The following is a 23813-nucleotide window of genomic DNA, read 5'->3' on the forward strand; positions in this document are numbered from 1 at the left end:
TCCCTCTGGTTACAAGTGTCCACCCACAGTAGACACAGGTGCCTAAAAGGAATGACAGGATTGCCCACTGGAAACAAGGGGAGAGGCTTGCAGGCTCATTGGACCCCATGGCAGCCAGGACTGATAACTGACTTGCATGGGCTCCATTGAAAGGCATTCCAGCACACACAAAAAGTTGCTATGAAAATGCAGGATGGATTTTCAGCAAAGCTCTCTGGGCCTAGGTCGACTGCTCTGGGTCTGAAAAGGCAGGCCCCTTTCTGGGACTGGGAGAACAGGTCTAAGAGTGGAGTGACAGTCCATGGGAGTAGCAGAAGTCTGGGACTAGTATGACAGTCCACCTGTGGAAAGATGGCCTTGGGAGTAGACATTTCTGGGAGTGGAATGACAGCCTTGAAGTGAAATGACAGTCCTCGGGGATAGAATTAGTAGTCTGGGACTGGAATGATAGTCTCCCCCCCCTCCCAGTGGAATAGTAGCGCCTGGGAGTAGAAGAGTTCTGGGCCTGGAATTACAAAGCCCAGAATGGAATGACAGCCTTTTTGAGTAGCAGATGCATTCTAGAACTAGAATGACAGCACCCCCCCCCCCAAAAAAAAAAAAACCCAAAACAAATGGATACATACAGAAACAATCTCTGCTATGGTACCTTTTGCTGTTTGATAATAAATACACCAGAAGATAGTCAGCCTGCCCAGAAGAGTCATGCCAGGGCAACTTCACCCCTGAAGACTGCATGGTGTTCTGTGCAGCTAAAGACGTAGAAACATAGATCTGGAAGGGGCATTAAGGGTCATCTAGTCCAGCCTTGTGCCCAATGCAGGAAATTCAGCCCCCCATTCCCCCAGTGACTCCTGCTCTATGTCCACAAGAAGGCAAAAACAAACTAACTAACTAACAAAAAGAAAATTCCTTCCTGACCTCAAAGTGGTGACATGTAAGAAAGAGCTGTGAGAGCTGAGCTCTGGCTCGTCTCTTTCTTTCCTACGTTTCACAGTCTGCCTAAGTTCATAAATTTGCATTGCTGCAAATGTTCAAAGAAGGACAGCCCACCACCTCCCAAGGAAGCTTGTTCTGAGGAACCACCCTGTAAGGAAGTTCTTCATGATGTGCAGCCAAAGACTCTTTTGATTTCATTTCAATGCAGTGATTCTCATCCAGCAACAGAAAACAACTCTGCTCCATCCTCTCTAGGACAGTTCTCCAAATACATATCACCTCCCAGTTGTCTCCTCTCCAGGTTAAACAGTCCCAGCTTCTTCAGCCTTTCCTCATAAGACTTGGTCTCCAGACCATCTTTGTTGTCCTCCTCTGGACACATTCCAACTTTTCAGCATCCCTCTTAAACTGCAGTGACCCAAAGTGAATGCAGTACTCCAAGTGAGATGTAATCAGAGCAAAGTGATCTGGACATTTTACTTCTTTTGATGCAGCCCAACACTGCTTTTGTCTTTTCAGGCACCACATCTATGCTGTTGACTCATGTTCAGTGTATGGTTGACTAAGACCCCAAGATCCTTTTTGCAAATGCTACTCTCAAGACAAGTCTCCCCATCCCCATGAATTAAAATTCATTTAATTTTCCCCATCTAAATTCATAATTTTATATTGATCTCTGTTGAAGTTTGTTTTGTCAGTTTTAGTCCAGCTTTCCAGGATGCCAAGACCATCCTGTCTTGATTCTGTCTCCTCCTGCATTTGCTACCCTTCTGATTCATTTAATGAGCCTTCTCTCTATTCCTTCATCCAAGTTTGAGAATGGTGAACAAGGTAGGGGTTAGGATGAATCTCTGAGGCTTTCCACTTGTCACTCCTCTCCAAGGAGTGTAGTGGTTTACAGTGGCAGCTTCTAATCTGGACAGCTGGGTGTGATTCCCTGCTCCTCCAAATGCAGTCAGCTGGATGACCTTGGGCTCCTCACAGGCCTGCTAGTGCTGTTCTCTCAGAGCAGTCCTGTCAGAGCTCTCTCAGCCCTGTTTACCTCACAGGGTGTCTGTCTGTTGTGGGGAAAGAAAGGAACAATTGTAAGACACTTTGTGTAGTGAAAAGCGGGGTATAAAAACCAACTCTTCTTCCTGTTTGTTTTTGTGAGGAACCCATGATGTCTCTGATCACAGCGATCTTTTCTAAGTGATCAAGGACTGTCAGTCTGATGAAGAAGAAGAGCTGGTTTTATATCCCTGTTTGCACATCCAGTTTTTTTTGGCACCTCACCTGTTCCCCACGAATTCTCAAAACAATAGCCAGAGCCTCTGAAATTACATCAGCGAGTCCCTTTAGTACCTTTGGATGCAATTAATCTGGCATCAATTTCATTTGGAGAAACTATGTGTTAATGTACTACCCCTATGCCTATCCTAGCCTCATCCTAGGCTGCAGCTGCCCTGTCTCAGCATGTGTTCCTTCTTTGTTTTAACCAGGTTGAACACCATCTCACTGAAGCAAAGTAGGAACTGGGCAGTTCTGCCATTTCTTCATCACCTGTTACTGTTTTATTTTCCTCTCCGTGCAACTGGCTTAAGCTTCTACTGGACTTATCTAACACTATCCATACAAGCACCAACTATTTCCTTTTTATATTCATCTTTGGTTATATGGCCCTCCTTCCATGTTCTAAATGAGTCTTTTAAAATTCTCAGATCTTTAGAAAGCTGTTTATGGAAACACCCCAGATTCTTTAGGTTCCTACCAGGTTTTCTTTGCACTGGAATAATTTCTGATTGTGCCTTTAATATCATAATGTTAAGAAACTCCACCCCTCTTTAATACCCTTCTCCTTAAGTATTTACAACCATGGAATTTACCCAGCATAACTTTATGTTTGTTAAAATTAGCTTTGCAACTTCATTTAAGACTGACTTATGCAAAGTAAATACAAAAACATTTACAAACAACAATTTAAAATTTAAACTGAGAACTCCGACTCTGACCGCAGAGGTCATAGAGATTCTGGCATTATTTTCAGTCTTCAGGTGGTAAGGGAGGTGGAGAGGGAACGGAGGGCACTTTCTGATGTTACCTTGTGCTTCAGTGACCACTATGTCCCTTTGTGAAGTGTGTAATGTGGTCTAGCAGTGTCTCATCCAGGTCTACTACCTGGCTTGATGGTGTAGTACAGACCCTCGCCATAATAACACTCTGATTCTTTTCCCTTTTCATTTTTATGAAAAGAAATTATTTAAAGCAGCTGGATTACTAGCATCCCTACACTGCAGAGCAAAGGCCGGGTTATACTTTAAATAATTTCTTTTCATAATGGTATTGAAGTACCAATTCATTTACAAGTGTGAGGAACAACCACTGAGGAAAATTTAAATTGAAAACGGGAGATATCTAGAAATCCGTTTTGGTTGGATCCTGCAATAAAGCCACACAGAAAGAAGAGACCTTTTATCTTATTTTTCTTTATTCTGTATAAAGTTTGCAAACATTACCAGTAGCCTTGGGAGAGGTTTTTCTTTCTTTTTGGTTGTATACACTACAAACCGTCCCTTTTGTCTACATTTGCTTGTACATTTCATTTTTACCCAGAGACTTTCAACTGACCTTCTATGCTCAGATTCATCTGTGGTCTCACAAGTATAGACATTATTGACATATAAAACTCCTTCCCCCTCCTTCCTTAGTTGTCTATTCATTCTAAACAAGGGGTCATGCAGCTTGCCTACTACCAGCTACCATCCAATGGCTAACAATGTGTGCGCTGGAGATAGCACTAAATCAGTTTTGTTCAACCATTAATACTGTATGAGTAAATTTTAATGTATGCCTCCTCCTTGCAGATGCCCTACTGAACATTGGGGAGGGATGTGTGTTGAGAGGTGAATGTCAGGGGTGCCAAAGGGAAGGCCGGAAGCAGAGAATGGTTGGCCTGTGCCTGAGATACGGGTGAGCCAGAGGCAAGCAGAACACTTCTCTAGAGGGCCATCTGGCATGCTGTTGCTATCAAGATATTCCGTAATAAAACCTTCACGTATGAAAGAATCTGTCACCTACAGCAGGGGTTCCCAGTGTGGTGCCTGCGGGTGCTATGATGCCCTCCAATACTTTTCCTGACACTTACCAAGCCCCACACTTACCAAACTCTGGATCTACACCCAAAGTCTCCAAGTATTTCCCAACCCAGAGCTAGCAACTCTACACCCAGGGGGTTCTCATTCCAGGCCCAGAGAACTGCTGCTACTCTCAGAAGATGTCATTCCACTGTGGGGAGGCTGCCATACCAGTCTCAGAACACTGTTGCTACTCTCAGGGAGCATCATTCCATTCTGCAACTTGTCATTCAAGGCCCAGAACACTCCTCTGACTCACAGGGCTGTCGTTCTGCTGGGAGGCTGTCATCCCCATCACCAGAGGATTGATTCTATTCCCAGGGACTAGGCATTCCACTATCAGGGCTTTCATGCCAGTCCCAGAACACTCTGCTGCTCTCAGGGGCTGCCATTCTAGTTCCAGATCACTTTTCAAATTCCCAAGGGCTGTCATTCCACACTGCAACCTGTTGTTCTAGGTCCAGAACACCTCTACTTCTCCCCATGGGCATCATTCCAAAGGGAGCAGGGCCTTCAGCCTGATCCCAGAATACTTCTGCTACTCCCAGGGAGTAAGACCCCAGGGGTCATAAATCAACTTTTAATCCTGGCCCAGAGCCCTTCTGGTATTCCCAGATGCTGTCATTCCATTTTAGGGGCTTTCATTCCATGCCCAGAATATTTTTGTGAATCAGAATCACAGAAGAGACCACAAAGGGCCCTCCAGTTCAGCCCTCCACCTTCTGACTTCCAGGGGCTGCCATTCCACTTTGTGATTTGTCCTTCTTCAGCTCCAAAGGGCTGTCCTTCCTCACCCAGAATACTGATTCTATTCCTTGGGACCACCATCCCATGATTAGGGCTGTACTGGTCTCAGAACACTCAGAACATCATCATTCCACTGTGGAGGGGCCTGTTGTTCCAGTCACAGAGAACTGTTTCTAGGGACTGTCATGCTATTCTGAGTCCTTTCATTCCAGTCCCTGAGCAGTGTATCTGGGCCCAGAGACTTTAATTGAAAATCCATCCCACATTTTCATGACAACTTTTTTTGTGCTGGAATGCCTTTCAATGGAGTCCATGAAGTCAATTGACATTTCTGGCTTCCAAGGGTCCAGTGGGCCTTCAAGCCTCTTGTATTGTTTTCATTGGGCAATCCTGTCATTCCTTTTAGTTCCTCCTCTCACTTCAGTTAGAATGGATAGAGATTAAACACTACGTAATGTCTTTTTCAGGCATGCTGACCTCCAAAAAAAGAGTAGAATCCAGCCAAAGTTCAACGTTTTTTAGTCCAATTCATTTCCATCTCAGAGTTGTATAGTTCTAACTTTCCAGTTGAACTCAATGGGATTTAACAGTGTTGGGTTGTTCCCTAGGGATATTAGGACAACACTTTTTTAGTTACTTACTTATTTTTACATTTAGTCACTGCCACTCCTGGCCAGCTGGCTTGAGGTGGTTTACATCAATATAGAAAGCATCAGTTTTTAAACCTAAGCCACAACCCCAACCCACCCATTCTTCCTTCCCTCCTCCTGTCATCTCCATGGATAGCATCAGTCTCCTAACACCTCATGGCTAAGTATTCAGAGGAGGTATCCAGTCAGATGTTCCAACACCAGGCCTCAACCAAACTTCGCATCCAGTCCCAAAGGAGGTAAGTCTCATTGAGTTCTATGGGACTTACTCCAAAGTATGAACACACAGGATTGCAGTTGTACTTGGACTATTGAGTTCTCCAAATGCCTGTTCCTTCATTTTGATTGTCCTTGATGAGAAACCCACTTGAATCTGAAAGATGGGAGAGATACATGTAAGAATCAGTTCCACCATCAACCAAGCACTGTTCCAGTTTCCAGCCAGAGACTTGTATAAACCTTCTATTTTGTAACAAGGTTAATTTTGCTGATTTCAATATTACATCAATTTAATCTACTATTTTTGTTTTCTCATCCTGGGCTCTCTCCTTTGGCTATAACAGCAACCAATGTGAGACAGGGAACATCACAGAATCATAGAGTTGGGAGTTGGGGGGTGTCATAAGGTAAAGGTAAAGGTATCCCCTGTGCAAGCACCGAGTCATATCTGACCCTTGGGGTGATGCCCTCTAGTGTTTTCATGGCAGACTCAATACGGGGTGGTTTGCCAGTGCCTTCCCCAGTCATTACCGTTTACCCCCCAGCAGCAAGCTGGGTACTCATTTTACCGACCTCGGAAGGATGGGAGGCTGAGTCAACCTTGAGTGGACTGCTAGGATGAACTCCCATCCTCATGGGAAGAGGTTCAGAGGTTCTGCTACTTTACCACTCTGCGCCACAATAGGCTCTTTGGGGGGGGGTGTCATACAAGCCCTCTAATCCAACCCCCTGCTCAGTGCAGGATCAGCCTAAAGAATCCAGGATAAGTATCTGTTCCGCCACTGCTTAAAGATTGCCAGTGAGCAATCCATCACTCTCCAAAGTCATTATAACATATATTTAGACATATTTGTGTTGTATATTTATAGCCACTTTTTCTTTCATGAAAGAACCAATGGGAGCATACATAGGATTCCCAAAAGATCTCTTATCCAGGCACGGAGCACAATTGGATCTTAGGTTCGGCAGTGTTGTTTGACCCCATGCTTCTACTCCATTTCCATATCCTTCCTCTATTCCAGAAATAAATCCTTCCATGGAAATATGTATACTTGAATGTATATATGCCTAACTACTTCCTAGTTTATTGCTATGGATTGAAGATTTTCTACTGCCGGAATTTCCCCACACAGCATCTTTTTGCAAGTTGTGAAAAGTCTTCTTACCAGTCCTTTTCACACAACTTTAGTTACAAATTAAGGTAAAGGTATCCCCTGTGCAAGCACCAGGTCATGTCTGACCCTTGGGGTGACACCCTCCAGCATTTCCATGGCAGAATCAATACAGGGTGGCCTTGCCAGTGCCTTCCCCAGTCATTACCATTTGACCCCCCCAGCAAGCTCATTTTACTGACCTTGGAAGGATGGAAGGCTGAGTCAACCTTGAGCCAGCTGCTGGGATCAAACTCCCAACCTCATGGACAGACAGCTTCAGACAGCATTTCTGCCGCTTACCACTCTGCACCACAAGAGGCTCTCTAGTTACAAATTAGTCAATGACAAACATAGAAGATCAAGAAGGTCTCGCAGTGCGATCTAACAAACATTTTCCTGTGTGCAAGACCCTATGAATAGACCTGAGTAGGATTCTGAATATGTCTGCTCATAATAACTCTGTGAATAGTTTGCCAACCTCCAAATGGGTCCTGGAGTTCTCTTCAAAGTCCAAAAACTGGGTCCTCTAGAGAAAAAAAAGAAGACAAGTTTGGAAGGAGGACTCTATGATATTATATCCATGCTGTTCTCCTTCCTCTCCCCAAACTTCACCTCCAAGCCATATCAGTTGTTTATTTCTTTATTTATTCATTCAGCTTATATACTGCCTTTCACAGTGATGTCTTGGGGTTGTGTTACTGAGCTGGTCTACCATGCTTGCCTGGACAAGTGAAACTTGTGCTTAAAAACTGGGAAGTCCCATTCATTTCAATGGACTATTATACTTCTCTTAAGTATGCTTCTATTCCAGTGTCTCCTACTGAAACCAGAGATTCAATCAGCAGTCCTAACAGCCCGACCCTAAACAGAATCAATTAGACATACCCAAACTAATAAAATTTCAGTAGATTCAGGTCTCTTAACTATATGAAGGTGATTGTCTGAATATTCCACTGAAATTAGTGGGATCTATTCACATCTCCCTGGAGAAGAGCCTAATGCTGGGAGCGATCGAGGGCAAAAGAAGAAGGGGACGACAGAGAATGAGGTGGCTGGATGGAGTCACTGAAGCAGTAGGTGCAAACTTAAATGGACTCCGGGGAATGGTAGAGGACAGGAAGGCCTGGAGGATCATTGTCCATGGGGTCGCGATGGGTCGGACACGACTTCGCACATAACAACAACAACATTCACATCAGTTTGAACAGAAGTACTACTTATTCCACAAAGGGTGGAAAGATCTCTCCAAAGAGAGAGACAATGTTTCATACCTCCCTCCATACACATTATGTTCCTCCTACTCCCACGAAAAAAAGCTTAGTCCTTAGGGATGCCAGCTCTGGGTTGGGAAATACCTGGAGACTTTGGAGCTAGAGCTGGGAGTGAGTGGGATTTGGGGTGGGGAGGGGCATCAAAGTGTTGTATAATGCTATGGAGGCTACCCTCCCAAGCAGCCATTTTCTCCAGGGGAAGTGATCTCTTTAGTATGGAAATGACCTGTAATTCTGGGGGATCCCCAGGTCCTACCTGGGAACTGGCATTCCTATTAGGCCTGCTTCATGCATCTGAAGAAACATATTGTTTCTTTTTGGTGGTTCATAGTTTAAATAGCCTAAGATTCCTGTGTTGGCTGTCTGCCCAAAGCTCTGTTTTTCTAAAACATTTTCCCACCATACCACCTTCCACATATCATCAGTTATCACTAGTTATAACCAGAAGAATGTTCAAGGCTATGCTAAAAAGGGGAAAGGGTCCCCTCCCAGTTTCTTGAAATAAAAAAATAGATAAGTAAAGTTTTAGGTCCCCTTCCATACACAGGGTGCCCTAAAACTGAGATGAAGATTTGTTGCTTGCCGGTTCCAAGCCAAACCATATATTCTCCCATGGAATTGGCTTGTTTTTTTTTTTCCTGAGTAGGGCATGTGGAAAGAAATGGAGGCCACAAGAAGGTTTCAACACTGGGGTTTTGTTCAAGGAGACTAAAAGGGCCTGCAGAAACTTGTTTTCAGTAAGGCTAGAACTCCTGAAGGCTGTGACCAAAACTCTGTCACAAATGGAGGAAGCAGGCTCAGGCTGTTCCTTATTCATTCTGCCAGAATACTTATCTAGTACAGTTTTCTCCCATCCACTCTCAAAGGAGCTCAGCATGATGGATATGATTCACCCCTCTTCCTTTTGATTCTTAGAACAGTCCTGTGTAAGGCTGAAAGACCAGCAAAGTTTTGGAAGGTAGTACAATAAAAAGAAGAGTTGGTTCATATATGCCACTTTTCTCTACCCAAATGCATCTCAAAGTGGTTTACAATCGCTTTCCCTTTCCTCTCCCCACATCAGACACCCTGTGAGGTAGGTGAGGCTTAGAGAGCCCTGATATCACTGCCCAGTCAGAACAGCTTGATCAGTGCTGTGATGAGCCCAAAATCACCCAGCTGGCTGCATGTGGGGGAGTGCAGAATCGAACCTGGCATGCCAGATTAGAAGTCCAAGCTCCTAACCACTGCCCTAAACCTTTGTATTGGATGAGATGTGCACACCCATAAAAACTTATACCTTGAATTAGACTTCATTGCTATTAAAGTGCCACTGAACTCAAACTTTGTTCAGCAGAAGAAAATTAGCCTCAATTTTTTTCAAGCATGTGTTTATTTCTCAGCCCCATCAATCAGAATTCACCCTAAAACTGGTTTCCTCTAATTAATTAAAAAATTGGATGACTCTGTTGATTAAATGGCACTACCTGGGCTTAGTATCTGCAATGAAAGGTTGTAGAACGGAAGTTTCATGAAGTGATGTGACTCCTGCCTTTGTGGGCTTGGGGTTAGCTGAGGACGATTCAATGTAAGCCTCAGGGGTGATCCTAGTCTGCAGCTCAGAGTCTTTCATTTCCTTATTGTTCTCTTACATGCTTTTCCTGAGAATGAACTCTGCACCTAAAAACCAGGTAGAGAATAAGCTCTAACTCACTTTAAGCGCTGCTCCCAGAAGTCCCACACTCCCATCCAGGTCCTGTTCTTCTAGTTGTTGCTTTCCATTTGCACATCAACTCAGCCTTGTGGGTGTGGGATCTAGGGGGCTTTTTGCACGGCTTCAAAATCGCACAATGGTTGCCAATTGGAAACGCTATTGATTTGCCATAACGCACGACGTCGTAGACAATCTGCAACACTCCTGAAACCGATCAGCAAAAAGCGCTTCATTGTAGCGCTTTCAGGGGAATCCCAAAAAGTGGATTCACCCTCCGGAAAGCGCTACACTCTTGCAAACAATCTGCAACACTAGCGATAAAGACCTGTGCATTAACATTGTTGCGGTTTCTTCAAAGTCCCTCCTCCTGAGCCTGTCCTCCAAACTTCCAGCGAAGCGATCGCCATTTTTTTTTCTCCGAGCGAGCGGGGATAAACGCACCAGCGAGCCTCTTTCTGTTTAGAGGCTTCCCTGGCTTCAGTCCTTCACCTTTAGTCACTAAGCACAAACCACATAAAAGCCCGTTTGCTGAAATAAAGTCCCTTTATTTTTTACACATTAATTCAGCCGAAAATCAGGCCCGTGAGAGGGGGGGGGGATTTTTTTTTTATCACTCGAGGCAGCGTGGCAACGATCATACGATCAAACGACAGCTCACATTAGGCAGCTGGATGGGTCTCTCTGTTGCAACGAATCTACACAGATTCGTTACAATGTGTCTGTTTAAAAAAAAAAACCTTTCTTAAAGGGAAAGGGGCTGTTTGGGAGCATGCTAACGGCTGCCCATTGGCTGCTTGACGGCCAGGGGCGGGACGAGCTTGGAAATAGCGCTTCCTTTTCTGCCGAGACCGGAAGCTGTGGGAAACGCTACAAAACGCAACTGGATTCCACTACAAAGGCAGGTATGCATAACGACGAATTCCACTATTTTAAATGGCAATTTTTCGTTCAGTGACCAATTTGCAACAAAGATCCCGGTGCGTAAAGCCCCTAGGTTTTCCATTTTGGATTATCTTTTGCTCTTTGCAAAAAATGACAAATCTCACACTCTTTTGTAAATTGAGTCATTGAACTGGGGTATGGATGGGTATGGCTACAGATATGCATGGGGTTGCCAACTGTCTTGGCAAAAAATATCACAACTCTTTCATCACGGCTTAATATGAGGTTGTTTACTAGGTGGTGTCATTTACCTCCATGCCAGGAAAATCTTCACATGCTCATTTCTATACATGAGACTTCTGTTAAAGAGGCAGGGCATTTCCCCCCAGGCCTGGTGTGAGCAAAGCTGGCACACTTATATTTACCACAGCTTGCTGTGGTGACTACTGTTTATCAGCACTGATAAAGCTGTTTTGAGTGGGCAGTAATATCATGGCTCCCTCAGCCTCACCTGAGTGTCTGTTGTTGGGAGAGGAAAGGGAAGGCGATTGTAAGTCGCTTCGAGACCCCTTTGGGGTCGAACCAACTCTTCTTCTACTCTTTATGTACAAAAACATGGCCCCTCATCCCACATTGCCATCTATGGGATTGCTACCACAAATGAAACTGTGGAGATGGTGAAGATTAGCCCTGTGCTGGACTATATATTGCTTTCTAAAAAGGAAGGAACATCATGGGAAAGAAGGAAAAAACAACCCCATATATGACTAGATTGCTCTAAAAGCAGGGAGCGTGCCCCTCTTTAAACATTCATACCCTGTCCCCTCACTTGAATTCTTGTCATGGGTACTATTTATATCCTTAAACAGTCCAAAATGTGATGAAAGCAAAATATCCCAGCATTTCAAGAATGAATAAAAGGATTAGCAGCTCTCTTTAATATGTGAATACCATGGTGCTACTGGGCTCCCTTTCCCCATAGTGCAGCATGGGGGAGACTAGCCATCACATGAGGGACTTTTGGCATACAAAAAAGATCCAGCAGCACTAAACTGAAATCAAGCTAAAGTATTAAGGGATATGAACCAAGGAAGGCACCAACATTTCTTTGCTGTGTTCAGTTTGAACAAATGTCTAATGCCTCCCACTCAGTCTTGATTAAGATTGCATTATTGATAGTGTACCTTTCTCACTTGAACTCAAGATGGATTATAACACCATTAAGTCAGTGAACAATGCAATAGAAATGAGGACTGTAGAGCGAACCAGAAGTTGAAAGGCAAAACTGAAACAAAGCATAAGAATTAGTATGTCACATCAAATGATGCACAAGTTGTAGTATTTTTGCTTTGGAAAGCTGTTCATACGTGAGCCTTTAGACTAGTGCATGTGAACATATGAAACTCTCTTATAGGGAATCACAAGCAAACAAATATAGGCAGCTACAGGAACTGGTTTCAACAGCAGTATAAAAGAAACACGGTGGCATAAAGAATTCAAAAGTTCATGAAAGGTTGTCTTCTTTTATTCGAGTTGCATATGTTTTTCTGTATGGATATGCAAAAAGATTGGGTCCATCTTATACAGGATATTACATTGCTGTCTATGCTGAAATAAGAAGCTGTGATAAAACTGAGGTGAAACAAAGTATTTAATACTGGGACTTGCCACATATCAATGTGGAAAAACATACTCAACTTGAACAAAAGGACAACTTTTCATGAACTTTTGAATTATTTATTGTTATATAGCTGTGCTTGCCAGCTATGCCACACACATACCATCTTGGTGTAGTGGTTAAGAGCAGTGGCTTCTAATCTGGCAGGATGGGTTTTATTCCCTGCTCTCCCACATGCAGCAAGCTGGGTGACCTTAGACTAGTCACAGTCCTGTTAGAAACTGTTCTCATAGAGCAGTTTCTCTCAGAGTTCTCTCAGCCCCACCTACCTCACAGGGTACCTGTTTTGTGGAAAGGAAGGGAATGTGATTGTGAGCCACTATGACCATTTCTGCACAGGGGGAAAAGGCCGGGCTGGCACTTCTCTGGCAGAGGGGCTCATCCTGACTTCCGCATGATGTTGACACTGGCCCAGTCCTGGCCCAGATCAGGCCTTCGGTTACCCCACAGCAAGGGAACGCAGATATTTCTGTGTTCCCTTTGTTGCCGCGTGTGCCAACGGGGCCTATCTCAGGCCAGGCTCCATATGGAAAGGAAAGAGTTAGGCCTTCCAGGCCCGGCTCCTTTCCCCTCCTATAGTGTCCTGGAAAAGACAACAAATGCCCCAGTCAGCTATGCAGCACTTCGCAGCAGTGTGGAGCTAACTGGGGCATTTAATATTTTTTTTGTATGAAAATGCAATGCAAGCCCATCTTTGTAAAGATAACTCCCCCTTCCCCGCCATCCCAAAATGTGTTAGAACCTCTGTGCCCCGGCTGCCTCATGTGGAGGTAGTAATCCGGGGTGGACTGTGTCCAGCGGGGGATATCTTCCCCTGTCTGGACCCAGGAAGCATGGGCCTAACAGCCCCAGTGCAAGGAACCAGTGGCCTCTTCTTTTTCTTGCTATACTGAATCACATCCTTGGGAAGTGATCCTCTACTAGACTGAGCACCTTTCCAGAGTCTCAGGCAGAGGTCTTTCACATCACTTACAAATTAGTCCTTTCAGCAGGAGATGCTGGTGATTGAACTTGGGACTTCCTGCATGTCAAGCAGATGCTCTACCACTGAGCTGCATCCCCTCAAGGACAACAGTGCTAAGCTATGAGGATCCTGTGGTACGTATATGAATGTGTTTGACTACTGAAATTCTTCATGTTATAAGGAGGATGGGCAATGATTTTCTATGGAGAGTGTGATAAATTGTAACCACAGCAGCAGAATCTGGTCGACATCCAATGCATTTTGTCTTGCTTGCACTATATTGCTGGCTCATTAAATATAGGTTGGATATCAATATTAACATCTTGGCACATTAATTGCTTACCCTTGCTCTGGACTCAGTCTATATTTCCTCTTGCGATGATGCATGATACCCTTCAGCAGCCTCCTAGTCCTTCTCTATGTGTCACAGCATTACCTGAAAGGGGGAAAATATCTGTAAGTGAAAATAAAAGATCATCGTCAATTATCATGACAGTAAGTCCTAACCATCGTGGTATTTTACAGTGTGAGAAATTCTCCTAAGAAAACCACAGTGAACACTTAGCTAGAGAATAAGGAGTAAAGCAAAGCCATCTGCAGGATTCCTCCCTTTCAAATACACGTGGCCTGAATACACATAGACCTAGCCTTAAGGGATTTGGGCGAGAGATTTCAGGAAGGAAGAACTATGTGCACTGCCTTGAGCTTTTTGGATGACGGTTGAGACAAACGTATCACAAACAAAGATTGGCAAAACATAACATTGATACAGTTTGGATCATTGAATTGGGTCCTGCCAAACTGAATCAGGTTGGATCCTTTTGATTTCAAAGACATAATTATATTCAATGTGATCAATGAGAGTTTTTTTGTTCAATCTCTCTCTCTCTCTCTCTCTCTCTCTCTCTCTCTCTCTCTCTCTCTCTCTCTCTCTCTCTCTCTCTTTACAACAAAAGATCAACAGTGCCCCAGAAAGTACTTGCTTAGTGGGATAAAAGCAAATACGGAACCGCAACCCCCTGAACAGATTTCAGAAAGCCTCTTTTCTACATTACAGTGAAGCAGCTTCCCCAATAGTTTCGTCTTCTCTGCTGGCATGTCTTTTTCTTTTCTAGCTTCAGTTTTAGAATGGCATTCAGCTGTATCATGGGCATTTTACAACGTTAATGAAAGAGCAAGAACAGAAACCCCAGGCAACGTTTTTAATACCAGAGAGAGATATGACAATATTGACTGGCAAGACTTTGGGCTTCAGTCAGGTGCCCAGAATGTTTTCTACACAGCTCATATTCTAGCCTTGTGTCCTTATTTAGCTCCTTTTAAATGTAATGGTTTAATAAGACTAGTATTCTAGCCTTATTAAACCATTTTATTAAAAAGGAGCTAGACAAGAACACAAAGCAATTACCCTATTATGCATGTAAATGTGGCAGCTAAATTATATACTTATTTTTGGTTGGAAAGAAAGGTGCATAATCCTGCCAAAGTTACTCATTTTAAGGCCCCTGGATTTAAGTGTGTGCTTAACTCTCTGAATGAAATCATTAGGGCTTAAAAGTGCTTTACTTTGGCTGGATCGTGACCATAAATTGGGGCAGAAACCCACTGCATTTTTTAATAGTGAACATGCTGATTTCAAAGTGGCTTTCCAGATTATTTTGTTCCATTTCTCTTGAGCCATACATATTCTGAATCTAGTGGGAGAAAACCCTATGTGGTTTAAATAATTTCATTCCACTGGTAGGGATCCTCTACAGGTGACATTGTTGCAAACTGGTTTGAGCAGCAGATTGTCCTGTTTTCACTGAGCTCTTCTTTGGATATAACTTGAAACCATGGTTTAATTAAACTAACTATGGCTAGTGTGGTTGTCTGAACATGGATCATTCCAATAACGAGGGTTAGTTAAGGTCTGTCAAACCAGGTTCTGAAGTTATGCTCTGAGGCTGGTTTGCTAACTTAGGCTAGCAATAATAAACTATGGATTTGCATGATGTAGTACTGCCTTTATACCCACCCTAGCTACAGAGGCACCTAAAGAGAACAAAAGCAGCATATGTTGAAATCAGACTACAAGGGGTGGCACGCATTGGTCCATCACGTGGCTGTAGACACTACTTGTAGATCTGTGTTACTGAACTAATCAGTACTGTTTAATAAATACCTGTTTTTGACTTCTCTGTAGCTGATTTTCTGCTCAGAAAAAGCAGAGGAATAGTCCGTGGCATTTCCTTCACAATGTACCTCTGTTCAGTATCCAGCTCTTGGACTGCTCCTGTTTGTCATGGCTGTCTTTAGAATAACAAGTTTTTTTTAAAAATGTCCTCCAAACTTTCCAAGGCTTTTATTAGTTCACAGTGTTTTCAGTTTTGATGTTTAGGGTTACCATTGGCATTGGGTTAGGCCTCTCTGGCTCCTTGCAATGGATCATTGTTCAACCAGCTTTTTCAAACCTGTGTGGTCCTAAAACCATTTCCAAGAATCTTTTTTGAGCTACAGATTCCCACACATTTATTTACTTATTCAGTTGACAACAACTTGAAGATCACAACATAACTAGGGGACTAAAACAATATTCAATAAACAGCCATAAGCACATGGCTGAACATAAGCATCCCAGACAAAATCCCCACTATCTTCTGCCCAAAAACCACTATGAAAGGACTAAAGGAGCCCCCAGATTGAGCAGATGGCACAAAGACATATATGGAAAAGCTCTACTCCCCTTTCATTGACAGGTTTGCAAGCAAGTAGAATTATAGAGGTGAAAGGTACCTCCAGGGTCATCTAGTCCAACCCCCCTGCACAATGCAGAAACTCACAACTATCAGCCCACCCACAATGACCCCAATTTTATGCCCAAGTGATCCCCCCACCACAAATCTCCAGAATCCAGCATGGCCTGGAGGAAAGTCACCTACCATCCCACAGTAGATAACATTGGCCTTCATGTTTCTGGATGGTCCATTTGGTAAACCTGACAAAGTTTGTGGACCTGTCCATATCTGTTTGTGGCTATCTGACATAAACTTGTCATAAATCTATCTGCATGCCTGTCAATATCTCTTTGTAGCTATCTGACATAAACCTAGCATAACAAAAACTCCCACTTTGTCTTCATAGTGTTGTAAAGGCCTTTTCATGAAAAAAAATCACCTAGTTAATAAAAAAAAAACATTTACAATAATATATTTCTTTAAACTCCAGGGAATGGTAGAGGACAGGAAGGCCCGGAGGATCATTGTCCATGGGGTCGCGATGAGTCGGACACGACTTTGTACCTAACAATAACAACAATTTCTTTAAAACATTTTAATCCTATTTTTTCTTCAGGAGCTGTATGGCCACATAGACTGTGCGCCCAAATTATCCTTACAACAACCTTGTGAAGTAAGTCGGTTAGTGAGTAAGAGTAAAGGACCCAAAGTCACAACGTCATGGTATAGTAAATATCGGACTTGGTGTCTCACCAATCCTAGCTTAACATTCTCACCACTATACCATGCTGGCTCTAAGCAGTCTAAAAATATGCCCCGTTAAACGGATCAGATCCAAAAGTGGTTGATCCAAAGACCTTTGAACAGAAGGGAAATAGTGACTAGTATTATGTCTGAAATACTTGTGCAAATTCTCGTACTGGTGCCAGCGCTGCTTCTCTGTGTTTTTGCTTGCACAGAATATTGAGTATGTGGAAGAGCACCTTTGGATTCAGTTTTCCTTCTCTTGTCCTACAGTCTAGTGCCGGAGTAGGCAATTCCCACCATGTGTGCCAAACCACAACATGCCAAGTTGGTTTTTTGCCCAGCAACTGAGGTAAGCTCCGAAGGTGCTGGCAAAGCAATTGGGGCTCAGCTTGCTTCCATGATGTCTGATCAAGTAAACTCTCATCTGCCCTCCCATTTTGTTGCCTGGACCAAAGAAGCTGTCAGTGCAAACCCTTTTCTAGGGGGAAATAAGAAAAACTCCATTTCTCTAGGTGAAGGGTGACTTTGGATCTAACTAATTGAAAATGGGGGCGAGGGTTAAGAACTCAGGCTAATGTCGTAAGACTGGGCAAAGATGAAACAAAAATTGTTAGTTTCATTTGGTGTGAATCCATTAGCATTCAAACAGATTATCAAAAATGGGAGAAGACAAATTATCAGGAAGGGAAAATCCGACCCTGCTGGAACATCAGAAGGACAAGGTCATGACCCCCTTCTCCTTAGGTTGGTGTCCAAGCCTCCCATGGAGTCTTGTGCTTCAACTCTGGTTTATTTGCTAAAAGTGTCATTGTAAATGGCAGCTGGGAAACTGCAAGAAATGATGACAAGAGCTCACTTATGTTTCTCATGTTATAGTACAAAGATTATGGTGATAATCTGAATAGTCTAGACAATCACAATACTCTGAAAAATAATATAAATCAACCTATGGAAGGGATGGATCTTAGAGAAACAAAAGAGTCCATGTTTGTCAAAGGGGAGTTTGCCATCTCTGCTTGCAACAAAAGCCCCACCCCAATGCCTCCTGAGGCTCCAAAGACCCTCGGGAATATCATGGCATGTGGTGCTGGGCTCTGTAGTCATACTTCTAGCTTGCGCTCTCCAATGAGTTAGGCAAGTGGTAGAACTGTGTGAAGAAGGATTATTCCCATAGATTTCTTCTTTTGGTTGCAGGTCCCTTCACTGCATCCCTGGCTGTTCCTGAAAGTCCCTTGTCCCCTAGGAGTTACTGTTCAGGAATTGCAGGGTGCTGCAGTGGGAATTAGCCAAAAATAATCCCTTCTATCTACATGAATAAATCTTTGTTGGTCTAAAGGTGCTATTGGCCTCTGATTTTGTTGCTCTTCTACAAGCTCTTTCCAGTTTTATAGGATTTTATCTATGAAATGTACCACTGAGTTCTGAACACATGGAGATGTAAAGAAGTCTAGATTATGGGCAGTTAAAAGACTGATGTTCAGGGAAACCCACAAGTTGTAAACGAGTGTTGAAGCACAGAGTGAAAACTGTAAAAGATCAAGTGTCAGAATGTAACACTCCTTTTTGTGTTTGACTCCCATGGAATTTCCCATGATGCCATTTGCAGCAGTGATCTGAAATTCAAAATTATTTTTAAACATTTGTATCAGGTCTTATAGTCTACACAACTCCAAAGTGAGCTCTTTTGAAAGTTGTACTTCGAAGCCAGCCTCTCCACCCGTACATTTCAGGTGGATGTTGTATATTTTGAAATCATGGATACCAAAAAGCAACCCCTTTCAAATTAATAAAGAATTGTGCTAAAAGTTGCTAAGCAACTTAAAGATGGTTTGCTTTAAAGAAGCTCCCTTGTTTGTTTAAATCCTGGGTATGTTGCATATTATTAGCTGCATTACATAAATCAACAAAGAAATCTACATTGGCAATGGAATAGGACATTTCTAAACTTGGCCTTTTTCTGTTTTGCAATTAAAATCACTTGAATTGTATGTTGAAGATTCAACAAACATTATTTATCTAGAAAAATCCTGCAGATTATTGAGAACATAAAAACACCAGAGGGGAGAAATAATTAAGTGGGTTTATCGTATGGTATGTTTTTATTTTAACCTTTCTTTTTAAAAAAATCTTATCTACTAAGTACTTTTTTATCAGACACTAATTATATTCTTTCAGAAAAGAATTCTCCAACACCCTTCAGTGCTTACGCCCTTTAATCATATCTCATTACATCTACCTAATCCATCTTTTTTCACATTGCCAGTGCTCATTAACAGTTTTAAAAGGCAATCTTGGACATTATCATCCTTTGACTGCAGAATTACAAATATTACCAATACCAGTTTATACCTAAAATAAATCAGAGATGATTCTCATTTGGAGAATCTCCTTTTTCTCTCTCTTTTGTCTCCATTAAACAAGATGCTGAGTGAGTAAGAATAAAAGAAAACTGTGTAGGGCTCTTTCCCCCTTGGAAGAAGTTAATTTTATAAGCTGCTTCGATGGTGGATCAACAGTCCCTTTGAAGGTAAATGATCCTTGACTAACTTTTAGCAGATATTGTGCTCCACAGATGTTTGATTGGCAATACATGTGACATCTAGTAAACAGCATGGGCAAGCTGTTGGCTCTCTGCATGTGTGCAAATGGGGGGAAATGTAGATAGAGCTGGCTAGCAAATGGCCCTCTTTCATTCCTATGCAAAGTGTGTGTCTTACGAGATTGAGAAGCTCCCTGAAAAGATCTTGGATATGATATTAACCAAAGCTGAATGAATAATTCACAATGAATAATTGATTTGATGACTTCCCATTTCTTCAGATGATAGGAGCAGCTTGCAAAATTTCCCAACATATGCATTATCAAAAATTGTCTGGTTGCTCTCACAAAAAGAGTATGCCTATATTATACCCACATGTATTTGTGGATTATTCACGGGAAGTTTATTGGCAGTGCTTGCAGATATACACATGCTGGCTAATTACATACATCACGCAGGAATGTTTCTGTTCACTTTTTGCACAATTATCTCACACAGGCATGGTTTGTGAATGTTCAGTATGCCTTTTCAAGACAGCCCAGGACTTCTCAAGGTGTTTGGCACTGCAGTCCTTGGAAAGAAAGAAACTCCTCAAGGCCTCCTTCACAAGCTGATTCTCTTAAGTCAGTGACCTGAATAGAATCAGATCTGGTCTCATTTGTGAATGGGTTGGTCTGGCTCGCCCCATAGCAACTTTGTATGATGCAGTTATAATCCTATGTAAGCAGACTGTCTTGTACACGGCTTGCCTGTTGCAACGGCACTGCAATAATTAGGAATCACTGAACAATGTCACTAAAGAAGATGATCCAGCCATCAGAACCAAATGAGAAATACATACTTTTTCATACCACTGAGCTCCTTCACAAAAGCACCATTGCTTTCCTTTCTAGACACTTAGAAGTATTAAGCAGGGTTTCCCACAAGAAAGTGCACAAAGGAGGGGGGGAAACAGAGAAAAAAAGAATTGACCACTGAACCAATGAATAGAACTGGTGCACAGGTTCAGATGAAGAAAGTTGAACCTGTTGGTCTTGAGTCTCAGAGTTCTCTCAGCCCCATCTTTTTAATTTCAACATAAGTACAATTTGCCAGGTACCCCCAGATGTCCCTCCAAAAGTGGGGCAATCTGGTCATCTTAATCTTGCTTCCTATTGTAACAGAAGTTGAACATTCCTCTAAGGCAGCAATAGGGGAGTTTCCAGTCCCCTAATAAAGATTTTGTTGTACCAATCAACCACAGAGGCCTGCAAAAAATATTGCTATGGGGTCAGGAGAGATCTACTAGGAGGTGCTGTCTGATACTAATGTTCCTGTTTGCCTTTACAGAATCAAACTGTGGAAACATGGATGTTAAGAGGCATCATGGGTGGATAAGGATGTTCATATTAATAAACTTTAAAAGACAAGACATGGCACCTTAACAACACCAAGGGGTAGACTATGGTACAAATGCACCAGAATCTTGAGGAGACTTAGTAATAGAGTTGTCCGGCAGTCCTTCTGGCCTTTGGAGTATAGTCACTAATTCCCTTGGGCTGATGAAACCTCCTGCTTATAGCAGGGCTGTCTCTGTTATTCTCTGTCTCCTAAGTCTGGGGGCATAAGCACCAGGGGTTGCTGATCATTAAGCTTGACAAGCATAACTCAGCAGACTGAGTCAGCATAAAAGATGAATGGAAGACAGCTCAGTGAACTTGAGTGTTGACCAGGTGGAAGAGGGTGATGTAGAATAAGGTCCTGGAGTGTGTTTGTTGCTACAAGAGCTCCCAGAAACTGAAGGGATATAAGTTGCGTGTGGGAGAGGAGTCTGAATCCACTAACAAGTGATAATTGTATTATGTTTTGTTATTTTTATTTAAATTACCCTTTTATTAGACAATATCTTGCTTCTGAAAGCTTATTGACCTCCCAAATTCCTAAAAACATCCCCCCACCTCTGGCAGACCACCTTCTACCAGTCTAGTCCTACAAAACAGTTCCATGTGCATTTTTGTACTATATAGATGATGTTATGCATTATCACTCTGCTATATCCGGGAAGAATGCTTGTTAGTGGTGTGATAATCTTGAGTCTTTCCTATAACTTTTCCTAACTGTCTAGGGTAGCTCATGGAAGTATTATGCTACTCATTTAGCTCCAAAATCTGATCCTACCCATTAGTGTCTGTCACAGCTGTAGAACATAGACACATTGACCTAAGCACAATGTGGATTGGACTATGAGTTTTCCACATGGAGAATGTTTTAAAGATTAAGGGAAGGTGATTGTAAGTTGCTTTGAGATTCCTTCGGGCAGTGAAAAGCAGGATATAAAAACTAACTCTTCTTCTTCTTCATAAACCAACATGGTGGTGGGTGGGTAGGTGCCATTCTTCAAGATACATTTCAAACAACACAGTTTATAGCCCAAGAGTTTGGAAAAAAATCAAAGACAAATTTCAATTTTTAAAAATGTTTTGTGTACTTCATAGAAAGTCAGATGATTATAGGTTGCCTGAAGCTCCTAAAATCCCCAGGTTTAGGTGCAATTAGATGTATTCAACCTTCAATCCTTTGATAATCTGTGCTTTGTATACTAACCACTTTATTTTGATAGTTACTTGGCATTATTTGATATGCAATACATTGTGCTGACTTTTAAATGAAAGCTGTTCTGTACTTTCAAATGTATCTAGTCTATCGGAGTCTAGTTCTTTAACTTTCCTTTTGTTGGAACCAGTGAGGGATTGAGTCCCTGTGGAAGTCAAAGTGACTGGGTGCAACAGCAGAATCTTCAATTCATTTAAAATTAGTTAACTGGATTTAAGTTGGACTAAATTGTCTTAAATAAAAGCACTGAATTCGCTTGAATTAGGTTGCAGATTTAACTGCCTTTCAAGTGCTAAAGTAGTTCAAAATATAATGGATTTGATTTCTTAATATGTCAGTTAGATAAGTGGTCAACTGGCCACTGACGGGTTAAAAGAAATGTTATCATGCCTTCTAAAGAATCATTCTGGAGTTATAGAGAGAACAGGAAAAAATACGTGAGTGTCCCAATTTAATTTATGAAAAGTCAAATTATTTAAATTAAGTATGACTTTAGGTCTTAAACAAAGAGACTTTGGAGGATTTAGCTTCTCTTAAGACTTTGTTTTATATACAGAGCAAATGTTTTATATAGCAAGACACAATCCAGTACAGAAGTAAGTATCTGTAACCACATGGATTTAAGTGATTATTATAATTGAGATGAGATGACACACTTCTTGAAGTACTCTCCCAAGCCCATTGATTTAAAGCCAAACTAGATGTAATATTGCCTTTGTGGCCACCAGGAGGACACTGCTGCTGCTCTAAAATGATTTAAAAATGCCACAAGGGCTCCATCAGGATTGCATCATAGTGGGCTGAGCTGCTGTTGTCCAGCTTGCATCATCTCAAGGTCTGAAACACCCCCCCCCCACGTGCACACTCAGCCCTGCCCGATGGCTGTTTCTACTAGGAGGGGATCAAGGGTGCTACACTGTGGGCTGTGGTTTAAAATGACTGTGGTGTCTTCATGCTGGCCAGTAGGCCATGATGTCTTGTTTGGCACTTAGAAGAGTGCTTAACTCTGCTTAACTTGGTTCTTTGAGGTGGTTAAGATTTCATAAAACCATAATGGATGTAGGAATGATCCCTCCCTCCAAATAAGCCCATCCAGTGCAGACTTTGCATCAGGAACATAAAAGATATAAAATTATCAAAATGCTCTAGAAAATTTAAAATAAACATTTCTTTACTGGCATCTAAAAATGTAAATGTTTAAATGCCAGATGAACTTCTGTGCAGGTGAGGTTTGATAGCCATGCCTCTTGTGTTCGCTTTCTCAACTATAATTGGTGGGATCTCCAACCAGACCCTCTTAGAGATCTATAGAAGTCATTTCCATTTTTTGAAATTCCAGTCCTATCACATGAAAATAAGACACTAAAAAAGACTGAGGCATAACTTTGACAAATACTTTTCTAGCCTTTTTTAAAAATCCCCTTTGAGTTTGAGATCAAAGCTAAATGCTGCCTCCCCACTCAACCAGCATGCAGGTATGTATGGAGCAAGATGATCCTTCAGTTAATATGGGAAGATATTATGCTTATGGGGAAAAGCCAGCACTTTGAAATGTTCTGGAGGCAAATCTGAAGGCTGTGCAGATTTCTTAAAACCAGCCAAATATGATCTTTGTAGCTGACACCAGTAAGCAATCTGACTATCACAATTTGGAGCAGCTGAAGCTTTCAGAGGCCATTCCATGTAAATTGAATCTCAGTAGTCCAGCCTGGACACAAGCAGTATCTGGATAATACTGATCAGGTCATGCCTTTTGAGAAGCAGCCATAGCTGGTGAGCCAAATAAAGTTGGATAATGCTTTATGTGTCACAGAGGAGATTTGCCCAGCCATTGTTAGGCTAGAATCCAAAAGTATCCAAACTGCAAATCTGAATCTAAAAATATCCCCAAATTGCATTGGCCCCTAA

At 42.3% G+C, this 23813-nt stretch overlaps 1 protein-coding gene across 2 annotated transcripts in view; it reads left to right on the forward strand.

Moving 5' to 3' along the window:
* Window positions 1-23813, forward strand: part of FOXG1 (forkhead box G1) — a 77721-nt gene that overhangs the window by 24603 nt on the left and 29305 nt on the right. The gene's annotated exons all lie outside the window — the stretch shown is intronic.

This window comes from Paroedura picta, chromosome 2 (genome assembly GCF_049243985.1).
Source record: "Paroedura picta isolate Pp20150507F chromosome 2, Ppicta_v3.0, whole genome shotgun sequence".
NCBI classification, from domain to species: Eukaryota; Metazoa; Chordata; class Lepidosauria; order Squamata; family Gekkonidae; genus Paroedura; species Paroedura picta.